This window comes from Calypte anna, chromosome 4, assembly GCF_003957555.1.
Source record: "Calypte anna isolate BGI_N300 chromosome 4, bCalAnn1_v1.p, whole genome shotgun sequence".
In the NCBI taxonomy this organism is placed as follows: domain Eukaryota; kingdom Metazoa; phylum Chordata; class Aves; order Apodiformes; family Trochilidae; genus Calypte; species Calypte anna.
The window spans coordinates 2,234,323-2,246,212 of NC_044247.1; positions in this window are offsets into that span (position 1 = coordinate 2,234,323).

The following is an 11,890-nucleotide window of genomic DNA, read 5'->3' on the forward strand; positions in this document are numbered from 1 at the left end:
GGGTGTTTCTGTTTGTTTTAATTACTATTAACAAAGTAAAAACCTAGTCCGTAACTTAATCACTTATACTAACTCACCTCTTTTGGGTATCTTGAGCTGGAACTATAGAACTCAGCCTCTCATCTCTGCTGGAACTTCCAGGAGCTGGCTGAAGCTCCCCCTGTTTTCAGAACAAAGCCCAGGAGCTGCCAGCCAGCTGCCCCTGCACCAAAAGGGTCTGCAACAGCAGTTGCTCTTGCCCCGCAGAAAGAAAAATCACTCTTCCCAAGTATTAGTGCCTACAGTTTTCTTAAAGTAAATTCTTTTCAGTTGTTCACCAACTAGAAAAAGCTGTAGTGAAATGAGGCAACCAGGTGCCACTAATTGCCAGGTAGTGGGCATGAGCTTGTGTTAAGCCCACCTGTGCCTGGATATTCTTCCTCCCAAACTGCCATGACAACATGTAGCAAGACAAACCTCTTTTAGGGAATGGCACTTCAAGGTCCAACCAGGTATTCCAGCAGACTCACGAATAGTGCTCTAAGCCTATGGCTCTCAGAGTTGACTAGCGCGGATCGGTGCTGTTGCTCCAAGAGCAACTGACCTCTCTGCTGGCTTGCTCAGGAATGAGCTGAGCCTGTGAGTTTGAGCCTCAACTTTTATTGGCCCCCTGGTCCTGCTCATGCTCAGTTGGGGCCCACCCTAATCAGGCACAGGTGAGCTTAACACAAGCTCACGCCCACTACCTGGTAATTAGTAGCACCTGGTTGCCTCATTTCACTACAAAAAGCTGCACAAAATAGCTCCTGAAAAGACAGAGTTCATTCTAGCAGAGGTTAAGGGTGGGAGATACTGCAAGCAAACTTGCTGTTCCTATGAAGGGCAAGAGTGAAGATTATCCCTCTCTTCAGAAGTTGGCACCTGGAGCTCCCCAGATCCATCCCCACACCTCAGCTGCCCAGGAAAGTTTGTGCATGGACCAGCTTTTTGTAATAAAGTCACCACTGCAGACACCCATTCATCAGGCCCCAGCACCAGACCCTTTCTCAGCTCCCATGGGGGCTGGCAGGAGGGTGCCTTCCCCACCCATGTCCCCACAGACTCTGCAAAGGCCACAGCCAGCGCTTGGCCCCACAGCTTCAATGCACAGCAGCAGGAGCAAGAGCTGGTCCAGGTTCCTGCCTGCTCCTCCAGACAGGGACTACAGGAGCAGAGGGCTGTGGGGAGGGTATCAGGGCAGGGAGCTCCTGTAGTCAGTGGCTGCCAGCTGTGGGGAGCCCCTGCAAACCACCAGCTCAGGGACAAGTGCAAGTATGAGGCTGTCCCAGCTCCAGCTTCCAATAGGTTCATTTACCTCAGCTGCCAGGGATAAGAAGTTCAACTGCCCTCACTGTGACCTCTTTTACAGTTACAGTGGAAAATACAAACTGCAGTTCCCAGCACCTGCAGCAGCTTGGGACAGGGATAATAAGATCAGCAAAGCCTCCTGGCCCTGCTCACCACCACCTGCTACAAAGGGGAACGCTGGCTCAGCACCAGTCAGGCTCCAGTTTTGCCCAGGAAGCTGCAGGCTATGAGTCCTGCTGCCATTTCACCTGCCCCTGCCCTGCTTGGGCCAGCCCTTCCCCTGCCTATCCTGCTCTACAAGCCCAGAGCCAGATTTCCAGCCAGATATTCTGTGAGTGGCTTTGGCAGTCGTCTCCATTTGGGGTTGGAGGAGGAAGTGGCCTGCTGGGGTGCCCCTCTGATGAGGGCACAAATACTGCTGACCCCCTTGGGCAGCTGCTGCTGCTGTTGTGGTCCAGACTGAGTGGTCGTGGGTGGAAGCCCCAGGCTGAGGCACCAAGGAAGCTGCTGAGGTTTCAAACTGGTCCATTGAGGTTCAGCAGCAAATGGGGATGCAGAGTTTGAAGAAAGGGAGGAGCAGCCCAGTCTCCTTTCAAACCTACACACACCCTGTGCTAACTCTGCACACATGCCATATACACAAAGGGAGAAAGGCAATGAAGAAGATGTGGAGAAATAGTAATGAGGGCCTGTTCAGTGCTCTGCTCCAAAGGCAGGGGCTCAGCAGCCAGGTGCAGCCACCATGAGCTGCCCTGTTGTCCCTGTTCCTGAAGAAGTGACAGGAGAGAAGTGACCATACCCTTATGGTGGGTAAGGAAAGAGGAATTGAGGCCCGTGGTCCATAGATAACTGCAACCCTTGTGAGACAGCAAGGAAACCTCTTCTGCTGAGAACACTTGATTTGATCCAAAGAAAGTCGTCTTTTTGCACAGAGCAACAAGAAAGAAATCATTTTTCTATCCAGAAAATGTTAATAGAAAATTTGTGGCCAGATACGCTGTTGAATACAGATTTGGAGATATTTGGATTTCTAAGGAAAGGAAGGTCAAGTCATTTTCACAGTGTGAAAAATGAAGCTAACAGAGTTCATATTTCTCTGTGAATCAGTGATTGATTTTTCTTTCCACGTCTCATTCATACTGCACTAAACATGTATAGAGAACAAACTTATAAAACCCTAGATAAAGCACACAGATTACATTAATACATTTAAAATTAAGTTAACATTAGCATCTGTTTGAAGGTAACACAAGCTCAGCTCTACCAGAGCAGGCTGTGGGCATAAGTGCATAAACCTTACCTATTCTAAAGATGCAATATTTGAAGAAAGTCACCCCCAAGATGTGCATATGAATTTTCTGCTTGGAATTACATAAGAATTTTAGTTGTTGAAAGTATGTTTCAAATGCATATCTATAGGTAATCTTTATTTTCCTGACATCCTAATTCCAATTATCACCTCTGTGTTGCCTGACTGATTCATTTAACTGTGCAGGTCTATTATCTTATTAGAGCTGATACTCCTATTTTATGAAACAAGAATAATTTAATAAAATAATCACTTCTGAAAATATATGGATAAAATTTTCTTACTGTGAGAAGAGGGAATGTTTTCATATCCTGCTGAGTAATCTTTCCTTCAGGAAGTTTTTCTAGACTCCTTTAGGTAACATGGTTCTTTTTATAATATTGGAGCTCACAATGGTAAAGTGATATGTGAATGGTAAATGATATGTGAATATGTGTCTCCAGCTACCTACAAGGACACAAGTTTCATCCCTCTCTGCTTATATCAAGTGTGGATGTTATATAGTCCTACAACAGTCAGATGCTTATTGGTCATGAGGGATTTCAGCTCCCTTTTTTGGTACCTCTCCACATGCTGACCACATGTGAGCTAAAGACCCAGAAATGCTACTCAGGTGGTGAGAAAGTCTTCAATATGATAAACATTGCAAAGTAATGGTCTCAGGAGATGCATGCAGATAACCCAGCAACCATGGTACAAGTATTATAGTCATTAGACTGCAACACTGCACAACCCTACCTGACCAAGACACAGCTTTCCCAGGATGTAAAAAGGGAAAAAAAAAAAAGCCACCACAAAAACAAAACAAAATAAAAAAACCCAACAAAAAACCAAAAAACCAAAACATCCACCCCACCAAAAAAAACAACCAACCAAGCAAACCAACCAACCAAGGGGGAAAGGGCAAAAATAACGAGTCCTGTTTAGCACCAACACTCTGCACATTTGCCAGGCAACTCTTAAACAATTTTTAGACTATCAGAATAGTCCAAATTTTTAAAACCAGGCAAGGCAGACACCTTATTCAAGAGCTCTGGAAAGGTCACTTTTCAGGAAAAAAGTAATCATAAAGATTTGTTATAAAACATGCAAATCAACTGCAAAAAGCAAGAGGGAAGGGCACAACACAACCAGAAAATTAAAGAGCACAAGTGGTGAAAAGTGTGAAGGCTCTATGAATGAAAAAACAAAAACCAATTTTGACTTTCAAAAAGACATTTCATTCATTAATTAGGATCATCACATTTTGATCCTGCTCTCCTATCTGCCTTCTCCTTTTCCTTGGGTGTTTGGTTTTTTTTTTTTGTTTGTTTGGTTTTTCCCCCCTCATTTTCAAGCTTATGACTAATTTTTTTCCCAGATTTTAAAGCAGCTGGCTATGTTCTTCTAGGATTTAAGGAACAAAAATTTCTTTCCTGCTTACCAACTGATTGTAAACAATGGGTTGAAGTAGTTGGGTAAAGTGGAAGCCATCTGTTGTAATCCCTTCCTTTTATCAAACCTATTGCTTACAGCCATGGCATGACTTGGACCTTCTCCTAGCCTGGCACAGAGAAGGAATCCCTGTAGTAATTTCATGACTGTATGTGTGTTCCTTACGAGTGGAACCAAAGCTAACACACAGCATGAAACAAAAGTACCATACCAACTTCGAAACACAAACACAGCCAGAAAATTGAAGTGCAAAACCATGATAAAAAAGGCTTTTCACATCAAGTTTCCATCTTTCTGCCATGTTGCTTTCCAAAAGACAGAAGCACTTTACAGCAATGATGTCTCTATATAAGCTGCTGAAGTACTGTCTTTTCTTCAGTGATTTTTATGATGATATTCTCTAATGCACTTTGCAGAAGCGTAAGACTAGGCAAAGCTTCTTCTTATGAAGGAAACAAAAAGAATAATATATGGCAGATAGCATTAGCCCAGAGGTGGAACATCAGACAAGAAACGCTGCTGCCTTCTTCCCTTCCTCTTTCCACCCCTTTCTTCTGTTATTCTGATAAAATCACTCTGTTATGTTCATTCTCTTCAACTTCAACTGCCTGGTCACCCTATGTAAGGAAAATAGCCTGTCCTCTCTTTGCTAATAGTAGAGCATTATATCTCTAACAAATATGTTGAGAGCAGATCCTGAAGCCAGTCAGAATTAACTCCAAGAAAGCAATCTAATCCAAGCAACAGCTTGAGTATTTGTCTAGATGTTCAGTACTCAAAAAAGAAATTTGTTGATAAATAAAAAGCATTAAAAACATGCTAAGATCATCTCTGTATACGAGAGATTCCATGTATACAACGAAGAAGTCAGACAAAATTACAGTTCTTTTAAGGATAGACTTTCCCTCAAGAGGAGGTGGATAAATACTGACAAAAATTTTCTTTTCTAGTAAAAAGCATTAGGAAATTATGCCAACTGAAGTGCAGGATCACAGTGTTCTCACAAATGCATATCCAGCTGAAGGTAACTGGAGGGTTTTTTTCACAAACTTGATCCATTTCACAGGATTTTGAAAGCATTGTACTGGTGTGTGGGGAAGCTGATAGACTTGAGTCAAAACCACAAGCCTGCCTAGCCATTCTTTGAGTGTTCACCTCCCCACCCCTCCCATCTTTTTACAAGAAACAAAAGTCAGTTCTGACCTCAGAAAAAGGCATTCATGCCCACCTCCCATCTCTATCATTGGATAGAGATGCCTCTCCAATTAAACTCTACCTGAGCCCTTGTAGACCTCGTGAAACTGGTACTGCATACAGAAATAGCAGGAGGATTAATGGATCTTAGATCCTTGACCATCTCACATGGTCAATCAAAGGTCTTCAAGAGGCCTTGGAAAGGTTCTGCCAAGAACTGTGCAAGACTATTGCAGAAATTTCTTCTCATTCAAGGGATGAATGTCTGGCATATTTATTTTATAAAGTGAGAACCAGTATCCCAAACAAATAGCTAGCATGAGCATTATTCAGCCTTTTTCCTGGCAACCAGCTTAAGCAACTGTGCCTTGCTTTTCTGGGAAACCTGCCAGGTGAGCTTTGAAGGGATTGTAGTGCTGATGGCAAAGTGTAGAGGGTTTGCTCCATGTGCTAACCAAAGGTCTGCTGAAACAAGCAGGAGGAGGAGGAGGCAGAGGCCGAGCAAGACAAGAGGGCAGGGTCTCAAGTTGTGCCAGGGGAGGTTTAGGTTGGATATTAGAATGAATTTCTTTACCAAGAGGGTGATCAGACATTGGAATGGGCTGCCCAGGGAAGTAGTGGATTCTCCGTGTCTGGAGATATTTAAAAAGAGCCTGGATGTGGCACTGAGTGCCATGGGCTGGGAACCACGGGGGGAGTGGATCAAGGGTTGGACTTGATGATCTCTGAGGTCCCTTCCAACCCAGCCAATTCTGTGATTCTATGCTAAACATGAGAAGAGAGTTGGAGCATAATGGCATTGCCAGGGGGAAGCCAAGAAGGCTGTTTAGCTAACAGGGGCATAGACTGTCTTTTACCATGTGTCTGTACAGCTCCACCACCAAGGAACCCCAAAGTAAGTTCTTTAAAAGTGGTTAAAGTTTGCTCTTAAAATCTATTTACAAAAAAGGGAGTACCATAACTTCCATTTGCTCCCATCACTGGGCCTAGGGTGCAATTCCACTCCCCCTTTCTTTTTTTCCAGCGTATTTGCTGCCTTGTCACTTCTCTGGTTCACTTGTGATTCTCCCATTTCCAGTGACTGTGCCTCGTGAAGTCCTCTCCACAGATACAAGAGGCAGGTGGCACCAGAGGACGTTGCACCATTTTGTGATGTCATCACCTTTACTGAAAATGAGGTTTTCAGGGGAAAAAAAAATGAATAACAGAACAGAATTCTTAAATCAGAATTAATCCAAGCTACATAATGAAGAGCTGCCAAGAGAAAAATTTGCTGCCATGACTTACATATTGAACTCATTTAAATTACCTAATTTATGAAAATGCATTTTAAAATGCATTTCTGTCATTGTGGAAAACTAGTCCTGTAAGAGTCAGTAATCATCATCCTTGTGATAGTATTAATATGAATTTTCCTATTATATGCTATAGATTATTAGCTGTTTCATCCCTGAGGAATGAAACATATCAGCAAAGGGAGAATTTCACTTTGAGTGAAAAGCCACACTTGGCAAGGAGTTTAAAAGCAGAATAATATTTATGTAAATATAAGGAGATTGTAGCTGCTCTCCTTGATGTTATTCTTCCACAAAATTACATAAACATTAGGAATTTATCTGGACTATGCTAAAATAACTAAATATTTAAAGGAATCATTACAGCCAGCTACATAGAAGGGATACCTGAAAAACCTTTTGTCTACTCTGTAAGGAATAGAAACCTCTTTGTATATTCTAGGTGGCTAAAACCACTCAGTGCTTGTTACAGATAACACTACAAACCTCCATAAGGAGCTGGTTGGCAGAATTGACCTAAGTGATCATGGAGCCTTCTATTCCTTATTCACTCCATTTTAATTTTCAAGGTCCAGAAGTAACAACTGAGTCCAATGATGTGCTTCAGAAATGCAACAGCAACCTGGAATATTCATGAATACCATATATTTATTTTTTTTTTTTAAGGGAGAAGTAAAATACTGCTCTGTTAAACCTAGCTACAAGAGCAAGTCACTATGGCAGTGGTCATACTTGCAAATTAGTTTTAGGCACCTGCTGGACATCCTGAAAAAAAAGAAGTCAGTCAAGAGCAGAACTGCTAACTATAGGCTAAGGACACTGAAAATATACAACAATATCCATCTCACAAATCACAACTTTAAAACTGCATTACAGATCAGTTTTGGAAGGAAAAAATTCAACCACAGATCAATGAAATCAAGTGACTGATTACTTGACTGAGAAAAAATTAGTATCCTGTGCATAAGGAGATTTATTTTTGGATTAGAGTGACAAATGCTTCCTGATCTTTTTAAGGCCTGCACACATTTACTGATGCTTCATTCAACAGGCCTTAGACAAGGCAAAGATTTCCTTAAGTAGGTACTTGAAATCTGCATTGGCATTTTTCAAGGAAAATCGAAACTGTTCCTTTGGTTCCTGCTTTGTGCTTTTAGGAATGTCATTTTAAGAAGAAACATTTTAAAAATCAGGGCAGGAACCATTGGGAAGTCTGAACACAACAGAAATGTGATACAGTAAACAGGCAAATAAATTAAAATAGGCCTAGATCAGAACAGCTGCTGTAGTTTTCTACACAGTATTTAAAAATTATTATCTACTTTTGATATTCTTTCTGATAAAAATAGTTTATACCTCCCACATTTCCTATAGCAAAACCATGAAGTAGCCCTGAACTGCCAAGTCCTGCTGTCATTATGCAACCTGAGAGAGTCATTTTAGTGGTCTGCTCAGGCCTTCAAGTTTTGAAACCCAGTTTTATCACATACATTTCCTGACAACTGGTTTCCGTCTTCATTGTTCAAAATACAGAACTGTTTTAACATGTTTTAGAATTAGTTATGTTACCCTGTACTTTGAGAGCAGTCATAATATTAAATGATAGATACCCATTAAAAGGAACAAGTCTGAGTAATTGAATCCTTTATACAACGGTTTTGTAAAGAATTAAACAACATTTTGAGAAGCAGAAAATGTACCAGTCCAGTGATATCTGTCATTACTCATTTTTCATATACTCATTGTGATTATTCATTGCCTAAAACTGACATAGTTAAATGCTAAATCTTGCTAAAATATTGATCAAAATACATAGGGCCATATAATTTATCTGAATCAAGTGAAATATGTTTTCTTCAGCAAGATGATGAAATCTTGTCTCATTACAGCAGCATTATTTCGACTGAAGTTTCTACCATTAGTTAGTTTAGTGACTCCATGAAGATTTTTATTGAGAAGATCCTTATGGAAGTTGCTCATTCAAGACCCAGGGATAGGCTTGGATTCAGGAATGAGAGATAAGTGGAGTTGGCTGAGAATCAGATACAACAGAACACCAGCTCAGGAGGGGCAGAAGGAATGGAAAGGAAAAAGCAAGGTGTTGCAAGCCAGAAGAGGACATCACTTGTTGTGAGAATGCTTGGGCTATCAGTGGGGTTTACAAAAACCTTCTTTGCTTAAATCATTCTCACCCCCCCAAAAAATAAAAATCCAGAGAGGCCAGTGGAAAACTTCAGTGACCTTTGAGAATCAGGCCTGCTAAGAAGAGATAAATGTTGCTATTACAAGCCTTGGTTTCACTCTGAATATCTGCTATATAAAAAAAGGAACAAGCTACCCAGCAATCTTGCATCATCCCCTACCTTCACACAATGATTCACATATATTCAGAGGAAAAATTACAGTAAACCACTGTTTAATATCAGCTACATGCAGAGGGGCAGCAGATCTGTTCAAGTGGTGCTCTGCTGTCCTCTCTGAGGTTGTGAGCTGGGTCTTTATTAGCTCTTCTCTGAAGCTTTGTGTTGCTATCAGTGTTGTGACACCAAAGCACCAATCCCCAAGTATTTTATAGCTAATCTTTTTCTTGTTATTGATAAATTAAGGAAGGCATTTGGCAGAGGAGACTGCTCCCTCCGTATCAGTATCCTAGAAGCTGGGCAATTCCTACCTCTCTGTGCATTCCTCTGAAAACACAGTATTATCTGAGGGGGAAACAGGCATAAATACTGGTTTTATTTAATCAGAAAAATAAATTAGGGATGGAAAGAGACATTTTTATTTCTGCTTCCCAGGTACTGAAACTGAACCCAAGAAGAACTTGAGCGATTTGCCTGAAACCACGTAGTTCTACATATTCTAGACTGGATTACTGCTGTCACCAGAAAGTCCAGAGGATTTATGCTCTCAACACCCACAGGTAACTCCAGAACACACAAGACATGAAAGTTGGGTGTCTTTGAATGTAGTCTGCCTTCTTCAGTCATTTATTTGACTTAAAGATCTTTAACTTGGGACCAAATCTTTGTCTAGCTATCTACACTGCCCAGCATAAGAAGCCCTTGATCCTGGCTTTATTCTTGCAGAGCTGTAATTACTGAACATGAGAACTTGTGTCTCCTGGAGTGACTGATCCAGGGCACAGAGAGCTGATAGAAAGTGAGTTACAGAGCCATAGTGTGCAACTAGTTAGTGTTGCACACACACAAATACCAAAGAAGAGGTCCTTGGAAACACCATGAGTCATATTAGAGACAACAACTCAAATACCTTGTGTGGAATTTTGTGCTACAGATTACATTTTCCTTCTGAGGGCTCTTACTGGATGTTAGATATTACATACTGAAGTCACTAGTCTAGGGCCAAATTTACATTTACCTTCAGCAAATGGTTACCCAGTGACATGCAATGGGATTAATTGAGCAGGCCAGCCAGATTTGGCTCCATGGAAGCATTGCTGCCACACTACATCCCTCATTTATGAATAGAAATAGCAGAGAAAAGCATTGCAATTTGAAAATTTCACTTTCTATTAAGAGAAAATAAGAGGATGAATCTCTGAGTATTTCTCAGGTTGCCTTTTTATTAGGTAAATCCAAACCTGAAAAGTCTAAACCTAGAAAAGAAAGAAGTATTTAAACATGATAGGATTCATTCTCAATAATCTCACATTTTAGATACAGAAATGAAGTCACTGACATAAACACTTCATGAGTTAGATGATTTACATTATTTTCACTTTGTTTCTGATTATTGGAAATAAATGTATTCATTTCTTCCTTGTTCTGTAGCACCTTTGCTGAACCCTTCAATGAAATTGTACACATGCAAGATCAAAACAGGGATGGGAAGTAGAATGTACTTCATTATGGCAAGTACAGCTCAGATCCTCCTCCACAACACAATTTATTAGTATCTAATAGAATTGTAATGTTTCTCATTCTACAGTTTTACAGCTGCATCAAAATGTTAAAGTGTGAATTGCAATTAAACTCACACAGTGCTCTTAGCATAATTTCTCTTGTATTAATACTTATCAAACCAAGTTATTGGTGTAATATTGCTCTTGATACTGGTTGTCATAAAGGGATAAAGCCTCCAAATAGTAATAAAGTATATTTTACTGTAGAGAACACAGCAGTGCAAAAAAACATTATGCTACTGAAGTTGTTAATTTCTGTGGAATAGGGTGGGGAGAAAAAGGCTTTTTGATGCCTTAAATTATAGTTTGCAGGTTAGTACACCAACTCACTTAATCTCTCTAAACAGGTAATTTACTTGCTTTCTGAAAGCACCCATGTGCAAGGAAATGCTAGTGCACTCCAGGGATGATTCTAAGATTGATTGCTTGGCTCTAGTCCCCGATAATGGGGTGTATTCTGCTAAGCTGTTTTACATGTGTCTAAAATCTTTAAGGATTTTAGAGGGAAAAAATGGAGTGGTGATATTTGTTTCAGATAACTTCTATTTATGAGAGGAGGGCTAAACTACTGCTTGCAAACAGCAATAGGTACTTTAAGCAGGGTAGTTGCAGGTGTGAGATGCTTATGCTGCCCATAGTCAGGAAGTTAAAATTTTACATTTTCTGGCTTCTCCATAGGTTTGCATCTGGTTGTCATTTTTTGTGGCTTATAGTTCTGGAAGAACAGAGCTTTAGTGTTTGTTTATGGAAGAAAAAGCAACCACAAAGTGCCTGAACTAAATGCCATTAAGAGGACATGACTTCAGTAGGATTGCCTGAGCTGGATATTTCTATAAAAACATCTGGAAATAGAACTTCAATGTCAAGGTTTAAGTTGATATCACTTTTTTTTTTGAGAACTCACCAGGTAGAGCAAACTATTTCATATTTTAAGTGTTGACCCCTAGCATAATCAGCAGTGGAGCATATTTGATCTGATTTTTCCTGGTTACTGAAGGGCTGGAAGCAATGAAGACTTGACCATGCAGGCTGCAACCAAAAGCCCAGTGAGTTTGTGCTTTCCATCCTGTAAACCATGTCATAAACACATAAGACCATTTGAAGTTAGCTATAAAATTCCAGTCCTGGGGTGATGCTGGAGGAGGTTTTGAAAAAAATTATCTCGACTTACTTCAGATAGGCTCTGGTGTTGCTAACATCTTGTATGTGTTACTGACAAAGGACCCTCTTAGCACTTGTCCTTCAATCAGCAAGATCATTTCTGTCAGGAGGGATTCCTCTTTCCTCCAGATGAGGAGTTCTTTTACACCAGGATGAAAGAATGCTAGGTAAGGGAATTGGTAAACTATAAATTGACACCCAGGTTCTGGTCCATGCACAGCACCACACATCAGGGAGCAAAATATAAGT